At 40.6% G+C, this 13,714-nt stretch overlaps 1 protein-coding gene across 1 annotated transcript in view; it reads left to right on the top strand.

Moving 5' to 3' along the window:
- ECHS1 (enoyl-CoA hydratase, short chain 1) overlaps window positions 1–13,714 on the top strand; it is a 300,922-nt gene that overhangs the window by 27,517 nt on the left and 259,691 nt on the right. The gene's annotated exons all lie outside the window — the stretch shown is intronic.

Genomic DNA, 13,714 nt, shown 5'->3' with positions numbered 1-13,714 from the left:
ACTAAGCCATAAGGATTAAATGTATAGATATTTTTCAGTCTTCCAGAAAATTCTGAGTGCACTTTTTTAAAGCTACAGAAATGAAAGGTGGCAGTGGAAGAAAACTGGAAAATGGGTGAATTAAGTCCGAGCAAGTTATATGAAACTAATAAGGGGGTGGTGGGAGAGGGATGTAAAACTGACCGAATTAATGAAAATAGTCCTGTTTAGAGGAGCTTTTAGTCTTGGTGAATCCAGTTCTGTCTGAAGTAGTATTATCAAACCTAAGAGGTTACCATGAATTTGACTGCGTGTGCTGTCTTTTTTTTTTTTTCAGTGCATCTGGTTTTTAATGTTGGGGTTTATTTGAAGTTTTTGCAATTTGGATTTTTTCATTTTTGTTTTGTTGTGTTTGTGGTTTATAGATATTCTTACTGTTTTGAACTGCGGATACAATGTAATGCGTCTCAGTTAAGTGCTGCAAATAGGATGTGTAAGCACGTTTTCTATTGTATATTGTTTATGCCTTTATTCCTACAGTTGGGCATCTAAGCAATTAGTATATTGAATGGAAGTGGTGGTGGTCAGGGGCTTCTTGCAAATATTGAAAAAACACCTTTTTCTTTCTTTGTTTGCCACTTGATGTCTTGGTGGTGTTGCATTATGTTGTATTCCTCTTGTAATTGGAAATTTACACCGGACCTGGCATCCATGCCCCTTATAGATAGTTGTAGCTTATAAATGCCTGGCTTCAATGTCCAGTTTGGATACAGGACGTCGTCATTCTTTTGGGAAACTTGGCTAGGCTTAGGAAGGTCCCCTGGGTCATTATCCTAGTAACAGTCTAGGAATCTAGAACCTGAATCGGTCATTGGGGAAGAAAAGGAGCAGAATGTTGAACTGGTTAGGGGTCGATATAAAGGAACAAGAAATTTCTAATACCGATTGCTTGCTAGCATAGTGTAAGCATGTTGTCCCTTGATCAGTTTGCTTGGTTCGGGTAAGACAGTAATAGACTGTGGAAAATTCAAATCTCTTAGATTTTTGTGCAGTTGAGGGATATATTTTTGATTATCAGGGTCTGGTTATGGACTTTAACCTTAACTGCGTTCTTGCTAAAGCTCCTCACAGGTAGCATCCCCCCCCCCATATTTGAGGGAAACTTCGGAAAACTGCATCACCAAAAGTATTGCACGTTTATTTAAAATTTATTTATAATTTATTTCTATTTATATCTGTATTTACTAACAGAAATTGAGGACTGATCCATTTCGATTTACTAACAGTAATTGAGACTGATCCATTTTGATGTTTTTCAGACTCTGATCAAGAAAAATGTGATCATAACTCCGTATAGATCAAACAGCATAGCAAGTAAATGTAAATATTTAAAATACAGTATCAAAACAGTAAAAATCTTTTAAATCTGGTATGCAGAATATTTGTAACATAGTAAAGTTGTAACAATAGCGTAATATGTGCAGTATTTCACATTTTGAGTGAGAAGACAATGGTTATCAATGTCCGATCTGGATAAAAGAAAACCCACCCTATATGTACTGTACTTCAGTTTTAGTTTGCAAGTTATTAATCTGCAAGACAAAAAGAGGTGGAAATAAAACTCTAATACAATTTATTATTATTATTATTATTATAAGAAGAATGCTGTGCGTGTCTCTTAAAGAATGTAATTACTGCTAAGTTTGGTAGTAGAAACAGCAGTAGCTATATGCAAGTTATAGGGTTTCTTGTATTATCAATGCATTCCTATTTGGTAGTTTTTAACAGATGGGTTTTCATCTGTTTTGAAAAATCTGGTATGTTTCACTACCTTTGTGAAGGTGGCTAACAGTCAAAAGGAAGTTTGTTACTCAGAGTATATAAAAGTGTTAAAATGTTTTGCATGAATGATCTAAGGTTGATGGAAAGTGGTGATGTGAGAGTCTGTATGTGAAAAGGGAATTGGATATCATTTAAGCTGCTTCTAAAGCCATTTTACTTTTGCTGACACTGTATACGTGCAAGTGTTATTACCTGAAGTTATTTACAGGGAGGGTTTCTTCTAGGAAGTAGAATCAGGAAGAAGAGAAACGTATTCACTCTGCAATGAGGGCCTACTTTTCAACTGTTGCTCTTCTTAGTGAAGTACTGAGAAATGTTCCAAGCCAGTAAAAGTTTAAAACTTTTTTTTTGCTTTTATTTGAAAGATTAATGCTTTCTGTGTTTGACTGGCCAGATCTTCGTATAGGGTTTAATTCTGACCTGTGGTCATTAGCTAGGCTTGTAATAGTCTTCAGCCTAATGTTCATGTACAGGTTTTTAAATTCCATGGTGGAGTTATGCTGTACTAAATGGTCCATTTAGCCCTGGTCTGGATATGTTATAAATGATATACGGGAAAATAGTTGCATGTAGTGTAGATGTTTTGTGAGATTCAGGCATTTAAGTTATTATGGGCTATTCTGTGATGTTAAGTCAACATGCTTGTACATACTGAGAGACTTTTATGACCCACCAAGTATTTGACAGACTAGAAGGCCTTTATTTGAAAGTCATTGATAGAGGAAAGGTAACTTTAAGTTTATATTCAGGATTGCAAAAAAATAGCACTTTATGCCTTGGTTACAGTCAAAGGTGACCTTGATCCATAATTTCAATTCTACATTGAAAAACACTACATGACGGTCCATGTTCAGCAGCAAAAACGTCATGTGTGTACACCGTGATGGAATCAGCAACGTACTGGAAAAGCCACAGACCTTCCCAGTAGAGCATGTTGGTCACCCACAAAAGGAAGAAAAAGGGGACACTTTGTGACACAGTATAGATCGGAGTGAGTGTAGTTTCATTTTGGCCTATAGCTTCTGCTCCTTAAATTTATATACTTGTACCTGGGGTTCCTACATGAAGGAATGCATTATTTATGATGTATGATATTCAAAAGCTTTTAGATAAGTCTAGAGCGATGGCTGTCCTTAATGAGCTTTCTAAGACTGTGTTGGCAGCCTAACCTTTTAGAAATTGATGTTTAGATAGGGAATACTGATGGAGTAGAGCAATCCCTTGAGTTGGGAATAAATCATGTGACCCAGGGTTTTTGATAGGATTAACACAGTGATAAGTTCAGTATCTTGCTGGAGGTAAGCAGTGTAGCAGCATGACCCTCAGTCTAGAACTTGGCAACTGCCACTTCTGGGGTGTCTCTCTTTTTGGATTTTGGGAGGAATAGGTTGGAAATAAGAGGCCAACCATATTTATGAGTCTGGCAGTTAGTCATTTGATTCCAACACGACTCATCAGTTTTTACCCTAGCTAAGAGTAAAGGGCATTGTCCAGTTTAGATAGAAATGGAGTTAACTGGTTTAGAAGCGAGGATGTGTGCCACTGATTTTGTAATAATTCATGAACAAGTCATTTTACCTGTTTTAGAGCTGAGAGAAATAGGAGAATGAGAAAGGTGAAATTAGCTACCTGGGTGGGGAAAGGAGTGCCCCTCCCCCCTTCCAGAAGGCTCTGGTTAGCATATAGTTTTCCTGTTTTGGTAAAAGTTAGATTTTACTAGATCTGACAATAGTAGCACTAACCTGTGAGGAATATGACTGCAAACTTTTAAGGTATAGATCCCATGCACTGAGGAAGATACTTTTATTTGTTAACTTACTTGTTTAGTGGGAGGTTTGTATTTATTACTTTGATATTTAATAGTAAATTGATATAATATTACTCAGTGTGCTATCTATTGAAGTAGTCCAGTAGAAGGAATGTTTTATGGTGATGCAGAAATAAATGTTTTATGAGGATGCAGAAATAAATACATTTGTTTTATAGTCTAGGTATCCTCATGAATTTGTATTGTGATCCAAATAAAAACCTTATGACAACTTGTGATGTCATCCTTGGTTAGACACAAGGACCATGTTTGAGCAGCATGTTTTTATCATGGGAGGCGTAGTTTCATCATGGGTGCAGGAACCACAGAGCCAGGGGGAGGGGGAGCTCCCCCCAATTTTATAGCTGCAAGACCTGTTGGAAAAAATTAATGAAGTGGAGTTTTCATGCTAACATGGATTCGCGCAGGGAAGTTTAACTAAACTGGCTGTTCTTTTTCTCTTGTTGCTCTGTGTTACAGGAATTATTTTGCCGCTGTTCTGTTGGTGCTGCCAGAGTCATGCCATTAAGGAGAGTTTTGTTCTTTTATTTGCAGGAGTTATGCTGCTCCCTTGTGTGTGTGTGTGTGTGTGTGTGTGTGTGTGTGTATGTAAAATCCCTCAGTTAGGTATGCCTGGTGGTTAGTGTTACTCAGGCTCAAACAAGAGCCTGAATTCTCCACCCATACCACCACTTGTGATTCAGGGAGTTGAGTCCATAGCTTTCAACTGTCCAGATTTTCACAGAATATTTGGCTTATACTTTTGGTCTGTTCCTCATAAAAATTTTTGTTTTTGTGGCACATCAGTGAGAACTGAATTCACTAAAGAATGATAGCCCTTTATGTTTCAGTCTTCCTATATTTCAGGAAACACATGGTAACACGATACTTTATTTTAGCAACTTTCTAAGATTATACAAGCAATATTTAAAATGTGTCCCTGGTTTTGGGCCTTTGCCCCCCCCCCCAATAAATTATGGCTTTTTCCAGATTTCTTGTGCTGCGAAATTGAGAGAGATTTAGCTGAGTGTCAAGAGGATTTTATAAGGAGCTAAGTGCTTCAGAGGAAGAGACGTTTAGTGCTACTTATGCTAAATCATTTGCGTTGTTAGTAGCACAACAGGTAGTGTACTTGCTTTTGATGCAGAAGGCTGTTGGTTCTATTCCCACAGTATGCAGATGGATCACTGATACTGTACTGTGTTGTACTTTAAAGGGAGTAGATGCTGCAGTCCTATGAATGTCCTCCTTTGGAGGAGTTACCTAGTAACTATGTTTCTGTTATCAGTTTACCATCCATTCCCCATTGTAAAAATACTAGCTTATTTTTTTTTTAAATGTTGCATAGGTAATTTATTCTTCAAGGGCAACAGGCACTTTATTTGTAGATGAAACAATGAAATATAAAATTGTTTGCTAGCAGCAATCTCTTCATTACAGATCCCTTTAATGTGGAATTATTTAGATAACTTGCTTCTGCAGAAATTTTGCATATTGACTGATATTGGAGGTTTGTAATGACAGCAATTTGGCCTTTTATGGTTGACATTTTCTGAAATGGGTAGTTTTGTCATTATTGGTTCATAATTTTGCTTCATTGCGTACTAGAAGACTGTTCCACACTATAAATTTAAAACTCAGTCTAACAACTGGTGCTGTACTATACAAGGAAGGAATGCCTGAGTAACACTAACCACCAGGTAAACCTAACGAAGTTCACAGATGACTGCAAACTAGGAGCCATAGTCAAGTCCCCAAATGATGTGGACATCTTACAGAAGGGCCTCGCTGAGACAGATGCTTGGTGTCAGAGCCATGGCCTCAAGCTCAGTGCCAAAAAGAGCAGTGTCATCCCCTTTGGTAAAAACTCTGTACCCATGAACTACTACATAGGCAGCAATCTACTTAACACCGAATGTGTGATGAGACCTTGGGACCCTGGTGGACAGTAGTCTCTCCTTTGATAGTCACATTGCCACAGTAGTCAGGAAGTCCTTCTACATGGCACACCTCATCATAAAAGGGTTCTCATCCAGGGAAAAAAAAGGTCATTGTTCCCCTCTACTCGACACTCATTAGACCCATTATAGAGTACAATGCCCCTTTTGGAATGTACCTCACAAGACATCTGCAGCAGCTGGAAAAGGCCACAGAAGTACTTCACAAAGAAGATTACTGGTCTCAAACAAGTGCCCTATACTGATCGCCTCAAAAAACTCCAGCTTTACTCCATAGCATATCGCCTACTCCGAGGTGATCTCTGCCTAACATATAAACCTATGTCAAACCCAGAGCTGTTGGACATGCTACACCTAAAGAAATCCCAATCCCTCCAAGCTACACGCTCTAGGGACCTAAACCTCATCACCACAATAAACAGGACATGCTGGAGGGATAGATTCCTGTCCCAGAGACTTCCCATACTCTGGAACAGGCTACCCATCTTTGTCAAGCAAAGTTCTTCATTAGCACTCTTCAAGAAAAGTCCTGATGAGTGGATGGGAAATAGGAAATACACCCCGGGGATCACTTCTGTGTGTCTGCTCGACAGTGGCACAGGAAATTAACTTTATTGGGTGGCGTAAGCCAGGGAACCTTGTTGGTTAGGCTTACATAGGCCCTTAGGCCGATAACCTAGTACCTACCTATGAACCTATGTATGCTTGCTCGCAGGAGGCAGGAGATCAAAATGGGGAAAGAGACCAGTCACTAAATGGAGTCCCCCAGGGTTCAGTGCTGAGAGTTTTTCTGTTTGGCATGTATATCTCAAATGTAAAAGGAAATACCAAAGGGCTTTGGCAGACTAAGTTTGAGATGACTGCAAGCTAGGAGCAATTATTGAATTCCCAAATGATTTAACCATCATGCAAGAAGGTTTGTCCCAAGCAATAACTGGTGCCAGAATCATGAATTGAAAGTAAACTCCAAGAAATACATTATCATAACCTTTAGGAAGTCATCTACTCCAGGGAACTGCCAAATTGGCAATGCCCCGTGGGAACTGACAGAGTTGTTTGGCATTTGGGAACTTGTGTGTACAGTGATCTAACTTTTGACCAATATGTGCCCAGTCATAAGAAAGTCTTTCTGTATTGAACAGCTTATAAACAAATTAATTGTGACTAGCTCTAGAGATGTTATTGTCCCCCTTTACAAAGCCTTCATTGGGTCAATCATTTGTATAATGCCCACTTTGGCATGTATCTGTCCTGACCCATGCAACAATTGGGATACCCACAGAGATACCTTACTAAAAGGATGCAAGTTCTAAATAATAGGTCTTGCATGGACCACCTCAAAGATTTATCACTATACTCAGTATCCTACAGAGTGCTTAGAGGTGACATGTCTGGCATACAAGGCATCCTCCTACCGAATACGGATGGACCTACTAAACATCAGCAAGTCAAATGACATCAGAAATACTCAGTCCAGGTATCTAAACTGAATGTTGTGGAGTGATATATATATATATATATATATATATATCACACACATAGGCTACCACTTTTCCAGAACATTCTATCCATTCAAGTAAAACAAAGCTCATCCCTGTCCATATTCAAATGCAACTTGGATCTAAGAATGGGTAATAGAAAATGTACTCCAGGATTGCCCCTCATGCCACTAATGGATAGAGGCAGTCCTAAATGCTTCATCCCTTACATGAGTCCCCTCAAATTATCTATAGTATAATCACATTTATTCTCACTATGGCTAATATACAATTAACAGCCATGGGATATGGTAAGACCAATCAGGGAATGTTAATTCAAGCACCAAAAGGGAAATTGGCTAAGCTTAAAATGTCCTCCAAGTGAACCTATGTTGTGGTAGCAAATAGTTTAAAAAAAATTGCCTTTTTTAGATTACTAAGTGCCCCTCTCACCCTCGGCCCCCAGTCTTCAACAGCTTTTGCCTTTGAATGCCATTTGCAATATACAAGACCTATAATACCTTGTCGTTAATATCCTTCTGTAGTGGCCTGAGACTTGTGTGGTCTTCAAAGTATTTCTTTCATATGACCGGTATTGCTGCCCCTTCTTTGACCAAAGAAGATACTACTCTGCTATGACCACAAACAGAAAGAGAATTTTTAGGGAAAACAGTTGTCCTTCAGAAAGGTTCTTTTGTCTTCGAGTAAATGTAGGCATGTAACATTTGCTCTAAACTCAAAAGTATCTAAAAATTTAGTCTGGCACCTCATTTAGTCTAATCGTGTTTGACTGTAGGCTATACAGAAATAGTGCTGATGTGGTTTAGGGTTTTAATATAATGGGGATTACATGACAGATTACTTGCACCATTTGTATGTTGCTAATTAATGTGCACCCACAAGTTTGTGCTTGTGCATCAGCAGTGATTCGCTGCATCTCTTTTCACTGCTGTAGTGTAACTGTGAAGTTAGCATATTTAGTTAAGAGGTGTGAAAAGCCCCCTACATGGGTGGTGCAAAGGGCAAGCCCCTAAAAAAAAGAAACAAACTCCTGTAGTATTTGATTCATTTGAAGTTTTAGATGAATTGTGTTTTAGATTGAATTGTAGGTGATTTTGTAATCAACTTCTTTGAGACAGTCACCAAAGCCATGGACAAGGTGAAGACTGTGTACACCACCTACTTTGACCTGGCCAAAGCCTTTAATGCTATTCCCCACTTGGGTACAATAAACTCTCTAAACTAGGCATCAATCTGTATGTTACCAGATGGATAGCAAACTGGCTTAGTGATAGAACCCACCTAGTCAAAAAGGGGGGAGGCCACCTCAAGCAGTAGACCCATAATGAGTGGTATACTCCAGGGATCGGTCTTGGGGCCTTTGTTTTGGATGTACTTTTATGAGGTTCAGGCCTAAACCAGTGGGCTATGGCTGTCCAAGTTTGTAGATGATTGCAAGCTGGGCGCGGTCATCAATTCCCCTAGTGATGTGGATATCCTCCAAGAGGGTTTCACGCAAACAAATGACTGGTGCCTGAAACAGGGCCTCAAACTAAATGCCATAAAATGCATCATTGTCCTCTTTGGGAACAGTGATGTCCCTGCAAATTAACAAGGTTCTAAGCATGCAGTCACTCATGACTGACTCGGGCACCCAGGTTGATAGCAAACCAACTTTTGACCACTATATTGCCTCTGTTGTATGGAAAGCTTTCTACGTGGCCCACCTTATTAGTAAGTGTATCGCATTCAGGGACAAGGAGGTTCATAACATTCCTGTAGTCATTCCTTATAAGACCCATTATTGAGTACAATGCCCTTTTCGGCATGTACTTCACAAGGCACATGCAGCAACTGGAGACCACAAAGGTTTCTCACCTGGAGAATCCACAGCCTCAAACATCTATTCTACACAGATAAGCTAAAAACCCTGTCCCTCTACTCAGTCTCATACAGACTCCTTAGAGGTGACCTCTGTTTAGCATACAAAGCAGTCTCAGACCCCACCTTGATAGGACTGCTGCATATCTGCAAGTCAAACTCCATGGGTCTATATTATGATATCGCACGCTCAGAAGAGTGAACGACACATAATCGACCTCATGTAAGCGAAAGCTTACAACGTCGAAACCTCAGAACAGCGATTTTTTTTTTTCCAAGGGAAAAAAAAAATCACTATTCCGAAATAAAAAAAAAAAACAACTGTAAAACATTACATAATGTGGAGGGGCTTCGCCCCCACAACCCCCCTACTTAAACATACCAACTCCAAGATTGCACTACAGTGCCAAAACGGCAAAGTAGTGAAAGCGACCAAGCAAATTATTTCCCAGGGAACGATTTCACTGAAAAGCCGCTTCGCTATTTTGCCTTTTCATGCTTTTCAGTTCGACAGACTCATTCGACAACCTGCGTCTGCGACAGTGTAATAGGGAACCAAGCTCCACTGTAGTAACCCATACCCGCGACTTCAACCTGGTCTGTGACATCAATAGGACTTGTTGGCTGGACAGATTTGTGCCCCAGAGACTCACCAATCTGTGGAATAGACTCCCTCTCCACATCAAGCCTGAGTACCTCATTTACCCCTTTTTAAGTGCAGCCTGGATAATTGGATGGGAAACAGAAAAATACACCCCTGGGATTCCACCTGTGTCCCTGCTGGACAGGGGCATCGGGTGCTGACTTGTCAGAACATGGGCTAAATTCTTGGCTAGGCTTGTAAAGGGCCTCTGGGCTAATAGCCGAGTAACTTCCTGGGATCTTATGATTAGATGAAAAGTTTCTCAGATGTAATTTAATATATCTGTAAATATAGTCAAGCCGTAACTAATCTTGATTTAAGAGGAAAGTAAATAAGGTCAGTGTTTAGTGAGGTATTTTCAGAAGTTGTACCTGAGAAGTTTGTCAATGTTTAATGGAACTGTAGTTAATTCATATTGAAGGGAATTATGGTATTTTGTCCTTTTCCCTGAAAAAAAAGAATGTGGTACATTCATTGTGCCATTGTAATACTTCACAGAAATAGCATCTGAAACATCAGAGTGCAATTTCTTGTTAGGCATTTAAAAACTTCAGAGTGCAGTTTGTTTCATGGAATTTAAAACATTTAAAATACTAGAAGCTCTTCTGGGCTTGCTAGGATGTGTCCCCACATAGTTTGCTTTGTGTATTAAAGGCATTTTTTGTTGTTGTTTATGAAAACAACAATTCCCTGATAATCTCCTTTTCTGTTATTTCTTTTGGTGAGTTGAAACTGGGAATTCCCAACCATCTTCTGTGGGTTCTGACAGAACTGTTGTCTTGGCTTAGATAAAGGTAAATATTTCAAAATATTCAATCCTTTTTTTCCCTGTAGCATTTGATGGAAGCCTAGGCAATCTTCCCTGTAGTAAACAATTTATTTTGCTCCGTTTGGTTCCTGTGTTGATAGCCTTGATAACATTGACTAATCAACAGGTCATGGGTAAGGGGATAATTTTATCAAGTATATCCTTGTGGAGGGTTACTGGTTGGAATTTAGCACTTGAAGCCTTACATAATAACTCATGGTGCAGACAGATTGGAAGCAAAAGCATACTTGCTTATCAACACAGAGGTCTGTAGCAGGACTGTTTAGGGGGGGGGGGAGATGTTTTTTTAAAGACCTGACATAGTAATCAAGTTTGTGTTGGTGCTTATAAATGCTGTGCATTTTTTTTCTCCAGGTGTAGTAGGAGAAGATCCATGGCTCTTGTGCAAACCTGCGCAACCACTGACAATGATCTCCTGAGCAAGTGTGAAAAGTGCATTTGTGCTCTGGCACTATCACTTGTCATTCATTCACAACATGACATGAGATGGGTGCAGGTGGTGTCTGCCACTTTGTGTTTTATTATCTTTACTGATTGTGGTTATTTAAATGTCAGCCATCTAAATGTCTGATGTCCTTCATTGTATCTTAATGTGGCCTAGCTGCAGACTTTTCATTGCTTTTATTATTTTGAGCATCAGAGCTCTTTGAGACAGATTTAATTTGTTTATTGGGTTTCATTTTTTTGTAATTTTATGTTTTCACTTTCTCATGTACAATGGCATGGACTTAAAGAATCATGCGTTTATCCTTACTATGGGGAATGTACAGCTAAACATTATGAGAGAGAACTGCTAGTGATCCTAAAACACCTAAGCGCCAAGCGCAAGCTGTTTGTTGCTTACCTAGGTGGCAGGAAGAGTAATCTCTGAAATAAGTCATACGTGTGGCCGAGACTTGCAGGTATATATTGCACATTAAGAATATCGGCAAAGTGGTAACAATTCTTACACAAATGAGCCAATCCACTGTGGCCAAGTAAATTAAGCCTGTTTTGATTACTGTCAAAAGACCAGATGGGCAGCTCTTCAGTGTTTATATGGGGAACTTGCACTAACCTCCCCCCCTCCAACTTTGGGGTTTGCAAATAGCAGAGTGATTTAATATAACTTGTTCATAGGTTCATACTAGGCTATCTGCCCTAGGGCATTTATAAGCCTAGCCAGAGTGTGTTTGGCTTTCGCCACCCATTTTAAATTAATTTTGCTATGCCCTTTTTTGAGGTTAGTATACTGTGCCTCTAACAGTGACACAGAAGTGATACCCGGGGTAAACCTACGATCCCCCATCCACTCATCAAGATTCCTCTTGAAGAGAGTCAATGAGGGACTCTGCCTAACCTGGACTGGGATTTTATTCCAGAGTGAAGGGAGCCTCTGGGTTATGAATCTGTCCCTCCAGCATGTCCTATTTATTTCAGTGCTGAGGTTCAAGTCTCTCGAGCGTAGCTCGATGGGATTTGGATTTTCTGAGGTGCAGCATGTCCATTAATTCCGGGTTTGACATGGCTTTATACGTCAGGCACAGATCGCCTCTGAGCTGGCGGTATGCCACTGAGTAGAGCTGGAGTTTCTTTAACCGGGCCGCATATGGCATCTGTTTGAGCCCTTTGATCCTCTTGGTGAGGTACTTTTGGGGTCTTTCCAGTTGCTGCAGGTGTCTGGTAAGGTACATCCCAAAAGGGGCATTTTACTCAATTATGGGCATGATGAGGGATGAGTAAAGAGGCACGATGACTTCCCCTGATCTAGATGTGAATCCCTTCATGATTAGGTGGGCTATATAAAATGTTTTTCTAACCACTTTGGCCACGTGGTTGTCAAATGAGAGATTGCTATCAACTTGGGTCCCCAGGTCCCCAATTACTTCTTCTGTACTTAATGGATTACCACCTATGTGGTAATTTGTGGGCACTTTGTTTTTGCCAAAGGGGATGACTATACACTTTTTGGCGTTTAGCTTGAGGCCATGGCTCTGGCACCAGTTGTCTGTTTCTATGAGGCCCTTTTGGAGGATGCTTGTGTCGGCTGGAGAGTCGATTATAGAGCCCAGTTTGCAGTCATCTGCGAACTTGGTCAGCCACAGTCCTTCCGTGTTGGCCTGTACCTCTGAGAAATATATACCGAACAGGAGAGGTCCCAGGACTGAGCCTTGTGGGACGCCACTTGTAACTGGTTTGGAGTCTGACATGGCTCCAGCAATTCTAACCATGTGGGTTCTGTCCTTGAGCCAGTTTGCAACCCATCTAGTGACATAGGGGTTTATATTTAATCTGGTGAGCTTATCTATAATGCCCGAGTGGGGTATTGTATCGAAGGCTTTTGCGAGGTCCAGGTAGGCTGTGTGGACCACCTTCCCCTCGTCAATGGCCTTGGTGACTGTTTCAAAGAAATTGACCAGGTTTAAGAGGCAGGATCTGCCCTTAACAAAGCGGAACTGGGTAGGATCCAGTGTCTGTAGGTCCCCAATATCTTTTTTTATGAGGTCCATGATGATCCTTTCCATAGCTTTGCAGACCAAGCTAGTCAAGCTTATGGGGTGATAGTTTCCAGGATCCGTTGAGGCACCACCTTTGTGGAGAGGGACCACTGTTGCTGTACGCCACTCTTTGGGTACATATCCTGTGGTAAGGCTGAGATTGAACAGTAGTTTTATCTTTGGGTTTAGCTCTTCTTGGAATTCATGTAGGACGCAGCCCGGGACACCGTCTGGTCCCATTGATGCTGTGTTTTTTGCTTTGGAGATGGCGGCTCTTACCTGAGCATCTGAGATGTCAGGGGGGGCAGCACTCTGCTGGGATAGATATTTGCCCTTTTGGTGGGGAGGGGGGGACAAGTTTGCTCTGAACCTGTCAGCTAGGAAGTTGGCAATGTCTGTGGGTTCGGTGTATTTTTTGTCATTTGGACTAATTCTGAGCATATCTGGGAATTCCCACCCAGGTTCCTAACATAACTAAAGAAAGCCTTGTGATTATCCTTAGTGTCCTGTGCAATTTTTCTCTCGAAGCTGGCCTTAGATGATTTTATGAGTGCCCGTAGTTTTTTGCTAACACTGATCAGAGATGCCTTCCCTTTTTGGGATTTTGCTTTGTCATGTAGTAGCTTCCTCCTATTGTATAGTTTGTTTATGGCTGGGGTCCACCAGACAGGACGTCTGCCTTTGGAGGATTGGGTCTTGGTTTTATTTGGGATTGCATGATCCATGCATTCCTGAAGGTGTTCATAGAATGCGTTTATAAAGGATTCTGCGGTCTGGGCTGTATTTTCCACAGGCCCGGGGGCTTTGAAGGATTCCACCT

Source organism: Protopterus annectens, chromosome 14.part0 (genome assembly GCF_019279795.1).
Source record: "Protopterus annectens isolate FY-2018-M chromosome 14.part0, PAN1.0, whole genome shotgun sequence".
Classification (NCBI taxonomy): Eukaryota; Metazoa; Chordata; order Ceratodontiformes; family Protopteridae; genus Protopterus; species Protopterus annectens.
Note: the sequence above shows the minus strand (reverse complement) of the source record. Positions and strands in the feature narration are given on the sequence as shown.